Here is a 20,217-nt window from a genome sequence, read left to right on the forward strand (position 1 = left end):
CCGTCAAATAAGTAAATAAATATATAAATAAATAAAAAGATCTACTCTCTCTCTAAAAAAAGAATAAAACCATAAGAACGATTGCAACCTGGGAATGACTTGCAAACTGGGAGTGAAGGTGGGTAGCAGTTACTTGAGCTGGAAAAGGCCTGTTTGACTTCAGAGGATGTGAAGGGAACAGTCTGTATGTAATTGGCAGTGGAAGATTCTGGGGTCACATGTTGACCCAGGTGATACCACAACAACCCTGTGAGCTTCGAGGGAGTCAGTATTCCATATCCAGGAACGTATTCTCCCCATTATCTCTGTTGAGTGAAAGGGGTGTTTATGTTATTGCTCTTGGTAGAAAAACTAGCCATATGAAATGAAAAAGACAAATGTCCATTGTCTTCTCCAGTTCCATTCTGTAGGGGTAACTACTGTTAGCCATTTCGGAATTTTTTTCTACATATACCTGCATATAGATGAGGAAAAGCAGAGGCAAATTTCAGACCATACCAGGTGGCAAGAATATGGTTAATATATATTTTTTCTGTAGTAGAAATGAATCCTAATTTTAAGTTTCTTCCTTTTTCTTATTGAAGTATAATTGATTTACAGTGCTGTGTTAGTTTCTGGTGTACAACGAAGTGATTCAGTTATATATATATATATATATTCACTTTCAAATTCTTTTCCATTATAGGTTATTATAAGATATTGAAGTTAGTTCTCTGTGCTATACAATAGAACCTTGTTGTTTATCTACTTTGTATATAGTAGTGTGTATCCATTAATCCCAAACTCTTAGTTTATCTCCGCCCATGGCATCCGGTCCCATCACTTCATGGCAAATGGATGGGGAAACAGTGGAAACAGTGGCTGACTTTATTTTTTGGGGCTCCAAAATCACTGCAGATGGTGATTGCAGCCATGAAATTAAAAGACGCTTACTCTTTGGAAGGAAAGTTATGACCAACCTAGACAGCATATTAAAAAGCAGAGACATTGCTTTGTCAACAAAGGTCCATCTAGTCAAGGCTATGGTTTTTCCAGTAGTCATGTATGGACGTGAGAGCTGGACTATAAAGAAAGCTGAGTGCCGAAGAATTGACGTTTTTGAACTGTGGTATTGGAGAAGACTCTTGAGAGTCCCCTGCACTGCAAGGAGATACAATCAGTCCACCCTAAAGGAGATCAGTCCTGGGTGCTCATTGGAAGGACTGATGTTGAAGCTAAAACTCCAATACTTTGGCCACCTGATGCAAAGAGCTGACTCTTTTGAAAAAACCCTGATGCTGGGAGGATTGAGGGCGGGAGGAGAAGGGGACGACAGAGGATGAGATGGTTGGATGGCATCACCGACTTAATGGACATGAGTTTGGGTGGACTCTGGGAGTTGATGGTGGACAGGGAGGCCTGGCGTGCTGCAGTTCATGGGGTTGCAAAGAGTCAGACACAACTGAGCGACTTAACTGAACTGGACTGACTCCCCACTTTTCCCGTTTGGTAACTATAAATTTGTTTTCTATGTCTGCGAGTCTGTTTCTGTTTTGTAAAAAAGTTCATTTGTAACATATTTTAAGATTCCACATAGAAGTGATATCCTATGATACTTGTCATTCTCTGTCTGACTTACTTCACTTAGTTATGAAAATCTCTAGGTCCGTGCATGTTGCTGAAATAGTTTTTTAAGTTTCCATTATGACATATGAACCTGATCTTAGACATTTCAACATTTACCACTTCTCTTTTCTGGACCTGTGATTAAGTTTTGAGGGATTTTTGAAAGGAGGATGGTAGAGGGTCAAGGTGTGGGGTGGACAAAGGATGCGTTCCTCTGTGTCACCTGCCGCCCAGGTACCTTAGAGCTCTTGTCCCTGATCAGTGTCCCGTCACTGGTCTACGCAGGTGCTAATGGCAGCTTTTCTCATTCCGGCTTCCAGGCCTCTGAGCTCTGGCCTTGCAGCTACTTCTGGGCTCCTTTGGGGTCTTCAGGAAGCATCTGAATCTTCCCAGAAATGGTGGGTGTTACTCAAGGGGAAATTGGCTGTGTCTCAGGGTTACCCCACGTGACTGTCTTGGCTCTTCTGCCTCCAGGTCATGGGAGGACTCCGGCATGCCTGCCTCCTTCCTGGGGGCTCTTTCCCTGCAGCCAGGCCCAGGTCTTTTCTGCTCTCAGATCTTCCACCTCCTCTGGGATTTCTCTCCGGTCCTCCCAGGGCACCTGGTGGGGAAGGTCAGTAGCAGGGCATAGGGCTGTTTCTTAGGGATCTGAGAGCATTTCACTCACTGCCTTCAGCTAGTCCAAGGGGTCTTCATTTAGACTGAAAGTGAGTAGAAGTTTTCTAAGACTGTGGCTTGAGGCATAAAATGATAGGCATCTCAAAAGCCCAGCTTCTTAAAACTCAAAGGCCTTGAGTTTTGAACCCCTCACGCCTGTTATTTCTGCCAGGATTATCAAGACCTATTTAAAAACACAGAAGCCAGGAGTTGACCTCTTCCTTCAGTGTAGTGCTTCTCCAAGTCAGCCCACGTAGCCCACCTAGCATATTCTAACTGCTGCCTGACTGGGGGAAAGATCACAGAGTAACGGGAAATACAGAAACAAAGATCACAGGACTATCAAAATAGTGCCCTCTTGTAAATATCTGTTCATTGCTAAAGTACTCCTGGGGTCAATATTCGCCTTTTTGCACATTGGCTGTTTTTTCCTGCTTGTTTATTTAATAGTGTACTTTGGAGACACTTCCAGATCACTGCATAGAGACCAAACTCACCCTTCTGCACATTTGCTTACAATTATTTGTGGGGCTGCATCATAGGTTTGTTCAAATGGAATATTCTTGTTTCTTTTTTGGTTGATGTGTTATTACAGAGAATGCTCCGGTGGGGCGTTGCCACCCAGCTGCCCCTTCCCCAAGGGGGTTTAAACCCACACTGTGTCCTGCCCTCTTCATCATTGCTGAGTTGGCTGGTTCCTAAGGGCTTTCCCAGCATAGAGGAGAATGCTGTCCTGCTGGGAACACAACACCCTCTGGAAAACAGTTTTCTATAAACAGTAAATTTTCACTTAGCAGTTTTGGGTGTGGGTATTTCTAGGAGATGAACAGAGAGCTGTTTGGCCATCCAGGATAAATTTGGCTTCTTATTATCGAGGCCCCTTGAGAAGCTCATGCTTCTGTCTGAGTGCAAATCTGGGACCTGAGCCATGGAGAAGGCTTGTCTAAGTGGCAGCACCTCCATGCCTGCCACCAACCCTTGAGTTTTGCTGACCCGGCAGTGAAACAGGGTGACTGCCTTCTGATAGCCTTCTCTAAGACAGCTCCACTTTTAGTCAGGAGTTAAGAGAACAATGCTGTAAGTCTAACCCTCAGGATCTTTGAATCATTTCAGGGGGTCTTCTGGGGGAAAAATAATTGGCCAGATTTAACCTCAGGATGGAGTGGATGCTCTTAGGACCAGACATAAGTCACTATAATAAACTTTTTCAGATTCCAACTGTTTAAAGCTGGCTTTAATGGCTGGACTATATAACTCTGAAATACTTACCAGGGTTAAAAATTTAAAAAGCTGTTCAGTAAAAAAAATGGTTTTTAGGCTACGGCACTGAAATTTTGGGTACTAGTGGTCTGACTATAGCAAGTGGGAGAGATTACCTTATGTTGGACTTTAAAAAAAATCTTTATCTTTAACATTTTTATGTATTTATTTGTTTTTTGGCCACACCTCGTGGCTTGTGGGATCTTAGTTCCCCAACCAGGGATTGAACCCTCACCCCCTGCAGTGGAAGGGTAGAATCTTTCCAGAACCACTGGACTGCCAGGGAAGCTCAAAGTGAAAGTGAGTCACTCAGTCATGTCCGACTCTTTGTGATCCCATGGACTGTAGCCCACCAGGCTTCTCTGTCCATGGGATTCTCCAGGCAAGAATACTGGAGTGGGTTGCCATTTCCTTCTGCAGGGGATTGTCCCGACCCAGGGATCAAACCCAGGTCTCCCACATTACAGGCAGACTCTTTACCGTCTGAACCACCAGGGAAGCCACTGCCAGGGAAGTACCTAATTTTAAAATTAAAAAATACTTCCTTCTTCTTAATTTCTTCTTAAAAATTAAAAGACGGTTATTGGGTATAAATATTTACTGATACTCACTGTGCGATAGCCCCTATGTTAGGTCTATATTATCATTCATCTCATCTACTCTCCTGCTGGTATTTTCTCCTGCCAGAAAATACTAAGACAGCACCCCCTTTCTCCTTAGCACTTCCTCTCCCATCCCACTCTCTCCCAGGCTGCTCTTACAATGTCTGACATTCTTAGGTCAGGAAAGGACAAAGCCTAAAATGGGTTTTCCAATCTGCATTCCATGCCCATCTCTTGCTCATATCAGGGCCATTTGAGAATCACCTCCTTGGAAATGGGGTAGGGTGGGGGAACAAGACAGGAAGGGCGATTTGCTGTCAGGGATGGGGAGGACTTTCACTAAGACCAGAGATTGATGTGTATAAAATTCTTAGCACAGAACCTGGTCTATGATATGCACTCAGCAGGCGTTGCTGTTTGATTATCGGTCTTGCCTCTGGGTGGACATAAATCCGATAAGTGAGGAAGACTCGCCTCCTGCCAGCCTGTTGACGACTCTCTTAATGTGTGAAAACTCCCCCGAGGATCTTTTTCAGAAGAGAAGCTGTGGCAGAGTGGCTCAGGATTAAATTTAATACAGCTGTTTATCAAACTGATGAGGCTGAAGGGAAGAAGGATGGTTTGATAGGAAAGGAGAGAGGTTCAGGGACATGGCATATCTCCTCTCCTTCTCCCTGACTTTCCTGGCTCAGAGAAAACCAGTTAACTGTAATTACCTAAAGTAGCTGAACTTTAATTCACTTAGGGACCCCAATGTATAAAAGAAATGCAAACAGTTCAACCTCAAATCTAGACCCTCCCCCCGACCAAAGTTGCTGACAAAGAGATTTTTGTCTCCAGACTTGCACACAGAAAACCTGCTCGACCCTGGGAATAGCCAATAAATTCACTTTGCCTTCCCACCGACTGCTGGTGGAAGACATTCTTGCCTGCTTTTATTAGCCAGTTCTCCCAGGTTTCATCCAGAGTCTCCCAGCATGACCTGAGTTGGTCCCTGTTCCTACATATTAAAAGTCTGGTAGATTTTGGAAGCTTTCAGAAGAAAAATGCCAGCTTCTTAATCTCAGAGGTGGGGAATTACAATTATGGTAGCAATTAATGTACCCTCTGTTTCCAGCCTACCGGTATTAGTCTGTTCTGGCTGCCACAGACTAGGTGGCTTCAATGATGGACACTGATTTTCTCATAGCCCCGGAGGCTGGAAATCCAAGATCAAGGTGCTGGCAGGGCTGGTTTCTGGAGAAGGCTCTCTTTCTGGATTGCAGATGGGTGTCTTCTTGCTGTGTCCTCACGTGGCCCTTCTGTGAGTAATGCTCAGAAATGGGGGAAGGCAGGTAAAGGGAGGCAGAGGTCCCTGCAAGTAACAATAACAACTTTTCATGGCTTAATGCCTGCCAAGTGCTGTGCTCTTTTGCACACATACACACACTCACATATAATTTCATTAAAACCTTACAATATACTTCAGAGGTATTAAGGTTCAGAGAAAGCTAAATAACTTTTCTAAGGTCACAACCAGACCTTATAGACACCCAGATCAAACTCATGTCTGTCTGACTCCAGAGTCTGTCTGTGATCATATAAGTAAGGGAGGAAATCACGTCCAGCCCTACGTTCTAAGCGTGAGCAAACATTTTGGTGTATCTCTTTCCAGTATTCTCTTTCTCATTTAATTATAGACTTCTATTGCAGGTCCTTTCAATTGTGAGGCCTTAGTACTAGACTGAACTGGACACTCAAAATGGGATTCTTCCTTAATATAGTGTATGTAACAATATTTCTGTTAATTCAAATAATTTCTTTCCTTTTTGCCAAGACTTCTCTCCTCCTCCCTTTTTAAAAATGTCTGTCTGTCTGATAAACTCCCTTTGATGAGATAAGCTCTCTTTCTCTTTGCTCATACCACTGTGTTTCTCTGTTATTAATTTTTTTTTGACATAGAAGTGTTTATTTATGCTGTACCACCTGGCGTGTGGGATCTTAGTTCTCTGACCTGGGATCGAACCCACAGCCCCCTGCAATGGAAGCGTGGAGTCCTAACCACTGGACCACCAAGGAAGTCCCCTTGTTAATCATTTACTCCTCTGTTCTTCTGCCTTCCATCCTGCTGCCTAGAATGCAGCAACTGCTTAGGACGAGACGGTGAGACCACACTCTATAGTGGGAGGAGTTAGGTCCCTGAGGACTTAGCCAGGCCTCCATGCCAGCTTGCAGAATCTCTGAGCTCCTACCTATCCTAGAGAGAAATAAATTTCTATCCTGTTTAGGCACTGCTGTTTATTTTATTCTCCACCCCAAAGTCTCCCATAAAACCTAACCCTAACTATATATTGAGACTCGGAAAGATTTTGTGACTTGCCCTAGGTAATAGACTGTTAAGAAAAGGTAAAGGGTAGAACCTGGTAATTTAAGTAACAATGACTGAATAAGTGAGTATCTGGTATAAGGGAACCACTGCATCAGATATTCTATGGCAAGTTCCTTGCTTTGTTTGAGAGCTTTTTCATTCCACCCTCCCGACTTTGCCCAGCTTTCCCCCACAATCTGTAACACACAAGTCTCCCTTTGTGCTGGCTTTCCTGTGTCCCTTGGTTTGTACTGGTCTGATTTATGCTTCTGGCTCACTCTGGAGCACTAGGATTTCAAACATAAAACAATCATTGAAAGACTGAGGAATATTTCAAGCAAGAGAGGGAGAGCTAGAGCTAGAGCTTGAATTGAAAGATAAACAGGATTTGGATGGATGAGCGGGGGCAATGGGAGGAAAGACATGAAGGTCCTATCAATTTTCCATCCAAGGTGGGTCCCCAGGCGATCTTTTATGTCTCTCAGTAATTAAATTTTACGTGCTTAGGGAGACCACATTAACATTATGAAAGAGAACTGGCGAATGGACCACGCCTTTAATCGCAATGAAACCTTTCAAGACTTAACTTTGCCTTCATTAAGCCATTTTAAAGGTTATAAAGACAGCATAGATTATTGCTGTAGGATACACTGGAGTTTGCCCTTACAATCAATTTCTTGCTAAAATGGACAACAGAGCAGTGCTAATATGAATTGCTGATTTAAAAGTCTTTTTTTTTTTCATACTTTGCTTCATTTGTATCTATCATTCTTATTTTGGACCTTAAATATTACCACTTACATTAATAACTGAGGCTTTTGGTTACATTCCCCCCCCCCCCCCCGCCCCCACCCCGGCCACATTGCATGGCATGCAGGAGCTTAGTTCCCCAACCAGGGATCAAACCCATATCCCTGCAGTGGAAGTGTGGAATCTTAACCACTGGACCACCAGGGAAGTCCCCTTGGCTATTTTTTTTTTTTTTAATGTAAGGATTTTGGAAAGAATATTTCAAAACATCTACTATTTCTCTTCTTTCAATACAGGTTTTAAGTGACTGATTTTAGAGGTCTATAACCTGAGAATCGGAGAAGGCAATGGCAACCCACTCCAGTAGTCTTGCCTGGAAAATCCCATGGATGGAGGAGCCTGGAAGGCTGCAGTCCATGGGGTCGCTAAGAGTCGGACACGACTGAGCGACTTCACTTTCACTTTTCACTTTCATGCATTGGAGAAGGAAATGGCAACCCACTCCAGTGTTCTTGTCTGGAGAATCCCAGGGATGGGGGAGCCTGGTGGGCTGCTGTCTATGGGGTCGCACAGAGTCGGACACAACTGAAGCAACTTAGCAGCAGCAGCAGCATAACCTGAGAATAACCCATAATTTGAGAATATCTGGATGTCAGCACTGTATTCTGAGGTCTGACTCTAGTGTATGCACGTGGTTGAAATGATAAGTTGGTTAGATGCCCCCTCCATCCAGAATTGTGGGTGATGGATGAGATGATTTGAAACATCTTACTTTCTTTGCTAACACATGTCCAGAGCACAAGTGTGTGGCTGTCTGACGGCTACTATTCTTTGCTGATGCTGCTTTGAGGCTCCAAAAGAAGAAAGGAAGGCTCAGTGGGGGCTAAAAGAACTTGTCCTTAATCCAAGTCACTGTTTGACATAGTGGGGCTGCTGACAGATATTTAGTGCAAACATTTATGGTAAACTTAAAGATGTTCACCTGAGCAAGTATACGGGCTTCTTGGTTGTGGGACTTTCCAGGGCCCTTAATATGGTGGCATTCATGCCCCATGGCAAATCCTTTGGTAACCCTGAGTTAGGTGATATAGAAGTTTCAGGATGTGTTCTAGTAAGGATTCAGAGGCTAACTGAATGACTGTGCTATCAGTAATCTAATCTGTGGGCCTGGGTCATGACTGGGCACAGAATCCTTTCTGTTTTCAGTTCAGATACTCTGTAGAGATCTCAGTCCCAACTCTTCACTTGATAACTCAAAGAACTGAGGCCCAGAGAGGTTAAGGAGCTTGTTCAAGGTTGTACCAAGTTAGCTGGGGAGCTGATATAAGTACCACGGTCCTCTGATGCTCAGACCCGACTCCATGCCCACACTGGGTGTGACGGGCCACAGGGCACAACTGTGAGTTCGGCTAGTGGAGCAGACATTGGCTGCCGCATGAGCAGTGGGGATGGGCTGAATCAGTGTTTAGATTATCTGCATTCCTTCAGTCATGCCTTGGGTGGCATAGTCCAGAGGCCTCACAAACTGCTCACTCAGATCCAGAGAGCTCTAAATTGTCAGTTTCCTCTTAACACACAGAGCCCAGACCTCAGCCCAGTTTTCCAGCTGCGCTTTGGCCAGGGCTGAGTGTGCTGGGATTCCTTTCTTCTTGGATCGCTGTTAATATACTGTTCTTGAATTAATGAAGATCAAGAGCAAGATAATTATTTTTCTAGGATCCATGCAGCACTTTTGGCTCATATTAAGCTTGTGGTTAACCCTAGCTCTGTTTTATGAGAGTTACTGTCTAGTCAAGTTTTCTCCTAAGCTTACATTCATCAAGAAAGGTTAATTTTTCAAACCTAAACGTATGTCTTTAGTTTAACCCTGTTTCATTTCATCTTGGTAGTTTTGGCCCCATACTCTCGACTGTCAGGATTAATTTTGAATCTTGACTCATTTATCCTTTCAGGTCCTTTTTTTTCCCTAGTAGTACTGTAATAATTGCAGATGTAGTTTGCAAGTTGCTGACGTCTTTGTTCCCAGCCTGATTATGTTTCTCTGTAAGGGGAAAGAAGCGATGCTGAAGAGTTTTTACTCCCTACTGTTTGCCAGGTACTGAGCCAGGTGCTTGATACATATTTTGTTATTTAATCCTAACAGCCATATATGATCTTGACTTCCTCTTCTGTAAAAGGAGAATGACAGTTATCATCTCAAAGCCTTTTGGAGAATAAACAAGATAATTTATGTACTTACTATAGTGCCTCACAGATAGTAAGCACTTGGTGAGTATTACTTGCCTTTATCTCTCTCCCTCTTCTTTCATCTTCTCTTTGGGCAGATAGGGATAAGGACAGAAAACTAGGACATTCCATTAAAGAGTTCATCCCTTGGTGCCGCAGAACCATCAGCTCCAACTCTTAATTTTCACACCACGTGACTGTTGTTTATTTCTGTCTTATACATTATCCCAGCTTCGCAGAGAACTCAGGTAACCAAGGCTCGAATTCCTGACCCACAGAAGAATAGATGTGTGTTGTTTCAAGCTGCTGAGTTTATTGAACTTCACAAAATTGTTCGCTGCTGTACCCCCAGTACCTATAATAGAGAGGCTTTTCTTAGTTGAGAGGCTTTGATTATTCATTCTGTCTCCTTACTTGTTATGGGTTTCTTTAGACTTTGTTTCTTCATGATTCAGTCTTGGTAGGCTGTATGTTTCTACATGGATTCCTGTACAGTACAGGAATAATAAATAGAATATGCCCATTTCCTCTAGATTGTCCAATTTATTGGTGTGTAATTGCTCATGTGGTCTCTCCTGATTCTTTGTATTTCTTCAATATCTGTTGCAGTTCCTCCTCTTACATTTGTATTTCATTTTTTCTTGCTTAGTTCTGCTAAAGGTTTGTCAATTTGTTTATTCTTCAAAGAACGAACTCTTAGTTTTATTTTTCTTATTTATTTCTGTTCTGATCTTTATTATGTAATTTCTTATGCTACCTTTGGGCTTAGTCTATTCTTCTTTTTCTGGTTCCTTGAGATGCACGTTAGGCTGTTTATGTGGATCTTTCTTACTCTATGCATTTATAGCTATTAACGTTCCTCTTAGAATTGCTTTTGCTGCATCTCATAAGTTTTAGTATGTTGTATTTCCATTTTAATTTATCTCATTCAGCTCAGCCTGTGGGTACTGGAGAGGTTGGTTGGTAGCACCTGTTGGCAGGTGGGCTTGCTGTCAGGACCTTTAGTTGGGCGAGGTCACTGCCTGAGCTCTGCGGTTTAGTGAGGAGCGTGCTGCTGGCTGGGCTCCATGGTTGGTAGCACTTTGGCTGAGCTTCTTGTTCAAGCAGAGACCCTGGGGTGGGTTCCCTAGTTGGGTGGGGCTGCTATTGGTTTTGCATTCAGGTGGGGCCACTGCTGGGCTCTGCAGTCACTTTTGATCAGGCAGGGTGGGAGGCTCTATGCAGTATCAGGGTGGTGCCGCTAGCTGGACTCCGCAGAAGGGCAGGGCCCTGGGCTGTGCTCCACCACTGCTCCTGGACCGGTGGGGTCTAGGGGGTCTGGCTTCATGTGGGGTCACAGGCTATATCCAGAAGTTGGGCAGGGCCCCTACTGGGCTTTGCACTCCGGTAGCTGTCCCTCAGGTGGACGGGGCAGGAGAGTGTGCTTCAGGGGTGGGTGTGGTCTCTGTTCAGAGCTCCCTGCTTGGGTGGGGCTGCAGACTCTGCTGCATCATTGCACAGGGCCACTGGCTGGGCTCCCTGCCCGGACCAGACCACAAGGCTGTTGTTCAGCAGGAGGGCAGGGCTGTAGACTCAGCTCCGCTGGCGTGGGCTGTAGGCTCTGAGGCTGCTCAGTCTCCCTGGTTGTGCAGGGCCTTAGCCAGTGTTCACCACTTGTGCTGGGCTGCTTGCATGACTCTCTGCCTGGATGGATTGTAAGCTGTGCTCCATGCCTTCTAGGCATCAGTAGCCAGGCTTCCTGGAGGGGTGAGATTGGGGGCTGTGCTTAGCAGTCGGGCAGAGCAGGGCCATAGAATGGGGTCCACACTGGTACTGCCCATTGTCTTGATATCCAAACTGGGCAGAGCTGACGACCAAGCTTCCTGGCCAGGTGGGGCTATTGGCTCAGCTCCGCAGGGAGGCAGACCTCTGGCAGGTATGTCTATTGGGGACTGCTGCAAGGAAGATCTTAGTCCACTACCATCTGGATGCTGCTTGCTGTAAGCCTCACCCCCTTTTCCATCTGTGGTCAAACTCTGCACATTCCCCTAGTGAGCCCCGTGAGGTGAGACCCGAGTGGGCCTTCTGGGAAGGCCTGCAGTGTGAGGATGCTGGGTGTCCACCTTGGGCTCTCTTTTTCTCTGGAGGAACCGTAGGCCCATGGGGGCCCTCTCAGTGGGGCTCTGTGCTGGCCTTGGGGAAGGTTCCGTGCGTTCCAAGTGAAGGCACTCCTCCTCCCCTTCTAGTGAGATCCTTCTTGGTCTCTGTGCCTCTCCACCAGGCTCTGGGATTTTCCTAGTGGAGTCTTGTCTCTGGAGAGCTGTAGGTTGGTCTTCTGGCGATGGAGACCAAAGTAGGAAATGACCTATGTCACCATCTTGATTCAGGAAGATGAAATGTCTACAGAAAGGAGACTGGTTTGCCTTGTTTAACCCAGAGTTTCTCAAGCACATCTTACCAGGAAACTCTCTTTTCACAGAAGCCCTTTTAATATCCATACAATCCACTCTGAGAAATGTTGCTAAGATGATTCCCTGATGTAAGACAGAGCTAGAACCCCATAAAGCCCACTCACTTATGTTTTCCCTATAAAAATTTAATGAATAGTTATAAATGATTCATAGAAAATTTATATTAAAAGGAATAGAGCCTTTATAGAAATATTGTGATAATTTCTCATTACGTTAAGACTGTTTATTTTCATTACCTTAATTTTGTATTAAGTCTTTTAATAATGCATTTGAAATTGTATTTCCCTCTAAGGAGAAGTGTTTAACTGTCACTCACTTATTCAAGGTGTGAAAAGGCCCTGAGCCTTATTCACAGCTCCTGCCATCTTTTTTTTCTTTAAGCTCCTGCCTTATTCTTGCAGTTACCTTCTGCTGCTGGAGTTAAATGTCTTTGCTGCAAATTCTAATGGCAAGAGCAAAAGGTTCTAATCTTATGCCCTGATAATCTTAGGCTGCCAAAGTTTCTGAATACGTTTCGGATGTCTGAGCCTGAGTTTTCTGTTCACACAGCTGCTGTCTGCTTCTTTTAACTTGGCATTCTTTTGCGAGACAGAGATTACTGAGTGCACGGTGTTTAAACTGCCAGTGGGCTGGGTCCCTCATGATGGGCTCTTTCAGATAGACGATGCTTGGGCACCTGATCCCTTGTCATACCTGCAGCGATGTTACTCCTTAATTTAATTTAATACTCACATCACACAGTGGGATACTTCCAGTCCACCTGTTCTCTAGTGCTAATGTCAGCTTTAGTCTTTGGTTTTTAATCTGACCAATGCTTTGTGCGGGCTGCTCTTTTTTTTTCTTTCAATCTTTAGACAGATTATAGACAGATCGGGGGGAAGAAAATAATGTAGAGGTTATTTGTTTGTTTTGAATAAATTCCCAGGAATATGACACTGTGGGCATTGGTCAGTTCTCCACGGGATCTGACCTACTTCCTGCAGATGCCTCTGGCCCGTTAATCTCATCTCTAGTCACACCCCGGGGATCCTCTGTTGTTGTTTCAGCAGGGGGTGCCATGCAAACCCACTGGGTGTCCACACATTAACAACTTGGAAATGTTGGGTCATTAATACTGATGGGGTGAACTTTGATCATGGACATTGGAAACATGATCAAATTGGGAACATTGGGACATTAGATAATATTTCTTCTCTCTACTCACAGTTCTAAAACATTTACAAAATGTTATTTATTTATTCGGCTGTGTTGGGTCTTAGTTGTGGCACAGGGGATCTCCGTTGTGTCATGAGAACCTTTCGTTGCATGCACATACTCTTTCTAGTTGTAGCACATGGGCTCCGTGGTTGCTGCGTGCATTCTTAGTTGCTCCATGGAGTGTGGGAATCTCAGTTCCCCATCCAGGAATAGAACCTGCGTCCCCTGCATTACAAGGCAGATTCTTAACCACTGGACCACCAGGGAATTGCTTCTGAAACATTTTTTATATGGTATATCAGACCATCCTGTAGGACCGAGAAGCCAGTTGTCAATAGTGGAGACCAACTTGAGAATGAATATTTATAGTGGCTTCTCCTTCTGGCCTGCTTTGCTCACACTGTTGTTCATACCTTTTCCTTGGAATCCTGTATCTCAGTAAAGGACCCACAGGAGTCTTTCTTCCAAACTCTGCTTTCCGGGGCAATCCATGTTAAGACAAGTGACTAAGTTATAACTCTATCTGCTGTATTTCATGAAAATATGGGTTAAAAGAATCATCCTTTTATGATTCTGAATTTATTTCTAAAATGTTTAAAGAAGTATAAACGTAGGATCAAATTTAATTATACATTTAAAGAAGTGGAACAACCTTAAAACTGTATCCATCAATTCTTCCTTCCTTGTCTCCTTTTTATGACCATTCTGAGGAAATGTTTTTAAGACATTTGGTACACATTCAGAGAGTGACTGCAGCCTGTGAATCCTGGCATTAGAATCGTTGGTACCATCACAGACATTCTGTCCCGGAACTCTTCTTTTCCTGCTCCACAGCCTATGGTGATGCCATTTACTAACCTGCATAAATTATAGACAGATATCAACTTGTGGGTTTCCCAGGTGGCTCAGTGGTAAAGAATCCACCTGCCAAGGAGGAAACACGGGTTTGATCTCTGGGTCAGGAAGATTCCCTGGAGAAGGAAATGGTGATCCACTCCAGTATTCTTGCCTGGAGCATCCCATGGACAGAGGAGCGTGGAGAGCTACAGTCCATGGGGTTGCAAAGAGTCAGACACAACTGAGTGACTAAACAACAACATATAATGTGTGTCTGGGAATTTACTTTTTATATCCTACAGCAATAAGAACATAAAAAAAATAAACAATAAGGGTGAAGGAAAAAATGAGGGAAAAAATAATAATGCCACAGAGCTTATGTAATAACCACAAAGGCACGTCAGTTGTATGTGTGCATTATAACTGTATGTGTGTTTCCTAGTTGCCAAAGGAAAAAAAAAAATATATATATATATGGAATGAGCAATGATAGTTATTATGCCTATAAAATAAAAATTTACCTTCTTTCCAGGAGATGCAGAACCTGTATTGTATCAAGATCTAAGGAAAATTTTTCTGGTGTTTCCACAGAAGAGGTGAGTTTTATATGGCTGATTAATATGTTCCATGACATACCTGCCACACAGGTAAGAAGGACTTCATAGGACTATTTCTTTTAGCCTCCTTTGGTGTTGTCTAGGCGGTGCTCTGACAGCCTCATTGACCGAGCAGGCCAAGAGCAACTCATCCCTGGGACCAGCTTCAACAAACAGGATTTCTCCCACGTGAACGTTTGATGAGAACTGAGTCAGCCTGGAGTTTGCTGGGAGTACAGTTGAAGTCTTATTGGATGCCACATCATTTAAATATGCATACCCTCATATGATAAGCACTTAAACTCTCTAGTACTGCTTCAGGTGTTTGGGTGAAAAATGAGTGATTTGGTCACTGGTGAAAGGGGACCACGTTGTCTGGACAGCAGAGAGTCCTTTGACATCTCTCACATTCCCTTTTGGGAATCTCCCCTCTACTAACATGCTGTTTAACTGGTATTTGAATTTTGTTCCATATTACGCATCTCAGTCTTTGTGATGCATCTGTGGGGGTCTGATGTCAAGCAGGTTCACCGCTTGAAGTATTTTCTGCCTTTTTTCAGGCGTATGAGCTGATTCATTGGTAGGTTCCCCCAGTGACGTGGAGGTGGTCAGAGGAGGGGAGCTGTCTGCTGCAAGTCTGTGTTCTGCCAGACTTGAAGTGCAGCCTCCAGGAATGGGCGTCATACAGAGAGTATGGACACATATTTTGCACACCTGCTTTGGAAATTATTTCCATTCTATCAGGAGTGTCACAGGCATTTTTCACAATATCTCTTTGAAGGGAGGTGATGTCAGCACCGCTTTACAGATAAAGATCTGACAGATACTCATATTGGAGAAGAATTCTGAAGTTAAAACTTCTCATTGAGGAACATACATTAAAAAAAATTTTTTTTTCCCAAGATAGTCTTTTTCTTGACTTGTGTCTGTGGTTGGAAACCTTTTAAAACTAACTCAAATCTCAAATTTTCTGTAGTTTTTCTTGACCTCTGTTTTTAAAGAATTTATTGTTTTTGGCCATACTGGGTCTGCGTTGCTGCTCAGGCTACTCTCTAGTTGCAGTGCTAGGACTTCTCATTGCACTGGCTTCTCTTCTTTCGAAGTTCAGGTTCTACGGTGTGTGGGCTTCAGTGGTTGTGGCTCCCGGGCTCTAGAGCACAGGCTCAGTAGTTGTGGTGCATGGGCTTAGCTGCTCTGCAGCATGTGGGATCCCCTGGATCAAGGATCAAACCCATGTCTCTTGGATTGGCAGGTGGATTCTTTACCACTGAGCCACCAGGGAAGCCCTCCTGACCTCTTTTGGTTGAGTAAAAATTTTTATTCCTTCTGGCTTCAGTGGAGCCCAATATGAACATTTGTTTTGGCATGTTTTATTTTATAGTTAATTGCTGTTGTGATTCTTAAGGTTGGGGTCAGTCCTTTATCATCTCTGTAAGCCTGTTGCATTGCACGATATTTGAACATAGACCCTAGAGAGTTCTTACTATGACCTGCCTCTACTGATCAGTTTCTGGTGAGATATCATTATATGCACAAGATCCCATTGTAGAAAACAGTAGTTATTTTTATGATAGGCAATGGAAACCATTTTGACCTTCTTAACCTTTTAGGAAAGTAAGAAATTTCACTGCTCACATGAGAATGCTAATGAAGTCATATGTTTGCAATGGTGAAGATAGGCAATTCCATATTGCCGTTCCCTCTCCTGACTGATACCTTAAAAGCAGATGCTAATAAAATGCAAACACCATTTTAAATAGAATTGCATTATTGTGTCGTGACCCAATTGCCTGCGTGTTGACAGTGGGAATGCATAAGGAGCTATAGTGTCTGCAAAGTATCCCCTGCACAGACAAGCAGTATTCCAGCTATCAGCTTGCCTTTGTCAAATGGTAAAGGTGACTTCTATTGAAGACTAAAGCCATTTATCTCATCTTTGAGGAGCTGGTCCGTCTCCTGTCTCCCCTACCTACTGAGTAGGATAATATAGGACTCTCAGTACCTGAGAGTTAATGGTAGGCTTAGTAGAGAAGAGTGGTTGTGATCTTTCAGGTTGAGAAATTTGGGTGGATTAAGTGGCTAGTCATTGTTAGAAAAGGTAAGATTGAAGGGAGAAAAGCAGTTTCAGTAAAGGAAGATGGAAAAAGGCCACTGAACCTTGACTGAACCAACTCCTAGCCTGTTAGCTTGAGGGCTGAAAACTGCTGGAAAAAATCTAAGAGATTCTCAAAACAGGGGCATGTGTTACTCCCCTTTGTATCTCTGAGATTAAACAGAGATCATCAAACACATGGTTGACACTGTGAAATGTGTAGGAAATGGCACAGTGGAAGGTCATGGGCTTTGGGATCAAACAGATTCATGTGCAGATTTTGATTCTACCACTTTTCATCTGCGTGTCCTTGGGAAAGCTACTTAACCTATCTGATTTTCAGTTACTTGGTATGGAGAAATGGAGATAGTACATGTTGCATAGATTTTTGTGAAGATTAAGTGAGGTCTTGTCAGAAAGTGCCAACATAGAGAAGTAGCCCAAGAAATGACAGTGTATTTGATGAGTAAATTTTTGATGACTAGAGATCAATGTCTCTTTTTCCTTATATGAAATATGTTCTTTTATAATTTTTTTGTAAAGGATAAAATGATTATAAAAATTTCTACACAGGACCTAGGATAGCTGAAGAAAAACTAAAAAAAATACTGTGGGAGGAATCACTCTATCTGATTTTAACACATATTAAATATCTATTGTAGAATCTGGAGTTAGATGCATACAAATATGCCCAACTAATTTTTAATTGTTTTCTGAATTTTTAAATTGTGGTAAAAAACACATAACATAAAATTTATCATCTTAACCATTTTTAAGTGTACAGTTCAGTAATGTTAAGTATATTGCAAAGATCTTCAAAACTTTTCCTCCCCAACTGATTTTTGACAAAAGTACAAAAATAATTCAATAGAGGAAAGTTAATTTTTTCAGTGAATTATATTGGAGCAGTTGGACATTCATAGGCAGAAAACTGAACTCAACCTCACGCTTTATACAAATACTAATTAGCAATGGATCATAGGCTTAAATGTAAAATGTTAAATTATAAAAGTTTCAGTTAAAAAAAAAAGTAACTTTTTGGGATCTAAGACTGGGTGAGGATTTCATAGATTTGGCTCCAAAAGCATGATCCATAAAAGGAAAAATGGATAAATTGACCTCATAAGAATTAAAGACTTTGCGAAGGACCTCATGATGAGGACAAGGAGTTGCAGGCTGGGAGAAAATATCTGCAAATCACATATGTCACATAAGACTAGTGTCGAAGATATGTAAAGACTCTTAAAGGTCAATAGTAAAAAAACACAATCCAATAGAAATGGGCAAAAGACACGAACAGACATCTCACTGAAGAGTCTATACACACAGCAAATAAACACGAGGAATATGTTTGGCATCATCAGCCATTCAGTTCAGTTCAGTTCAGTTCAGTCGCTCAGTTGTGTCCGACTCTTTGCAACCCCATGACTCACAGCATGCCAGGCCTCCCTGTCCATCACCAACTCCCGGAGTTCACTCAAACTCATGTCCATCGAGTCAGTGATGGCATCCAGCCATCTCATCCTCTGTCATCCCCTTCTCCTCCTGCCCCCAACTCCTCCCAGCATCAGGGTCTTTTCCAATGAGTCAGCTCTTCGCATGAGGTGGTCAAAGGACTGGAGTTTCAGCTTTAGCATCAGTCCTTCCAATGAACACCCAGGACTGATCTCCTTTAGGATGGACTGGTTGGATCTCCTTGCAGTTCAAGGGGCTCTCAAGAGTCTTCTCCAACACCACAGTTCAACAGCATCAATTCTTCAGCGCTCAGCTTTCTTTACAGTCCAACTCTCACATCCATACATGACCACAGGAAAAACCATAGCCTTGACTAGATGAACCTTTGTTGGCAAAGTAATGTCTCTGCTTTTCAATATGCTGTCTAGGTTGGTCATAACTTTCCTTCCAAGGAGTAAGCGTCTTTTAATTTCATGGCTGCAGCAACCATCTGTGGTGATTTTGGAGCCCCCCAAAATAAAGTCTGACACTGTTTCCACTGTTTCCCCATCTATTTCCCATGAAATGATGGGACCGGATGCCATAATCTTAGTTTTCTGAATGTTGAGCTTTAAGCCAACTTTTTCACTCTCCTCTTTCACTTTCATCAAGAGCCTTTTTAGTTCCTCTTCACTTTCTGCCACAAGGGTGGTGTCATCTGCATATCTGAGGTTATTGATATTTCTCCCTGCAATCTTGATTCCAGCTTGTGTTTCTTCCAGCCCAGCGTTTCTCATGATGTACTCTGCATAGAAGTTAAATAAGCAGGGTGACAATGTACAGCCTTGACGTACTCCTTTTCCTATTTGAAATCAGTCTGTTGTTTCATGTCCAGTTCTAACTGTTGCTTCCTGACCTGCATATAGGTTTTTCAAGAGGCAGATCAGGTGGTCTGGTATTCCCATCTCTTTCGGAATTTCCCACAGTTTATTGTGATCCACACAGTCAAAGGCTTTGGCATAGTCAATAAAGCAGAAATAGATGTTTTTCTGGAACTCTCTTGCTTTTTCCATGATCCAGCGGATGTTGGCAATTTGATCTCTGGTTCCTCTGCCTTTCCTGAAACCGGCTTGAACATCTGGAAGTTCACAGTTCACGTATTGCTGAAGCCTGGCTTGGAGAATTTTGAGCATTACTTTTCTAGCGTGTAAGATGAGTGCAATTGTGCGGTAGTTCAAGCATTCTTTGGCATTGCCTTTCTTTGGGATTGGAATGAAAACTGACCTTTTCCAGTCCTGTGGTCACTGCTGAAGGAAATGCAAATTAAAGCCACAAAGAGATATTTCTACACACTTATCAGGATGGCAAAATAAAGCAACTTAGCATGCACACATTTTGGCAGGGACTTAAAAATAAAAAAGCAAATGGGTTTCAGAGATGCAGTGTTTGAGAAGACTAAGAAATTTGCAGTCTAGTTGGGAAGAAATCTACAGCTTCCTGGTGGGCTGCCGTCTATGGGGTCGCAGAGAGTCAGACACGACTGACGTGACTCAGCAGCAGCAGCAGCTGCAGCTTCCAGGGCAGCACTGGCCAGTAGTTTTCCTTGAAGCCGAATATGTTCTGTATCTGTGCTGTCCAGTCTCCTGGTCACAGTTCACCTGCAGGTAGTGCACACTTGATATGCAGATCATGTGACTGAATTTTGCATTTTATCTAATTTTGAGGAATTAAAAAAAAATTGTTTGACTGCACTCCACAGCATGTGGGATCTTAGTTTCCCAACTCAGGATCCAATTCACACCCCCTTCACTAGACGCATGGAGTCTTAACCACTGGACCACTGGGGAAGCCGCTGAGTAATTAGAATTTAATTTACATACTGCATGTGGCTAGTGCTGCTGTACTGGGCAGTGTGGAGAAGCGGTGTGTTCAGGAAGCAGGAGGAAGCATTTCGAGCATAGGCAGCTCAAGGAGGTTGACCCAAACCATGTTTTCCCACTGAAACGTGGTAAGTTTAGATCAGATCAAACAAGTTTTTGGTTGGAATCTTGGAAGTCACTGACTTAGATGGCTTCAAAGAAAAACTTGGAATTGCTGTGGAGAGGTGGACTCAAAAGACATTACTTTCCCCACTACTTAGGGCAATGACTTTACACTGGGGTTA

At 43.2% G+C, this 20,217-nt stretch overlaps 1 long non-coding RNA gene across 1 annotated transcript in view; it reads left to right on the forward strand.

Moving 5' to 3' along the window:
- LOC112583399 overlaps positions 1 to 20,217 on the forward strand; it is a 104,446-nt gene that overhangs the window by 21,004 nt on the left and 63,225 nt on the right. The window contains exon 2 of the long non-coding RNA XR_006548614.1: positions 14,464 to 14,527. This is a non-coding gene — a long non-coding RNA (uncharacterized LOC112583399). The remainder of the gene's footprint in view (positions 1 to 14,463; positions 14,528 to 20,217) is intronic.

Source organism: Bubalus bubalis, chromosome 1 (assembly GCF_019923935.1).
Source record: "Bubalus bubalis isolate 160015118507 breed Murrah chromosome 1, NDDB_SH_1, whole genome shotgun sequence".
NCBI classification, from domain to species: Eukaryota; Metazoa; Chordata; class Mammalia; order Artiodactyla; family Bovidae; genus Bubalus; species Bubalus bubalis.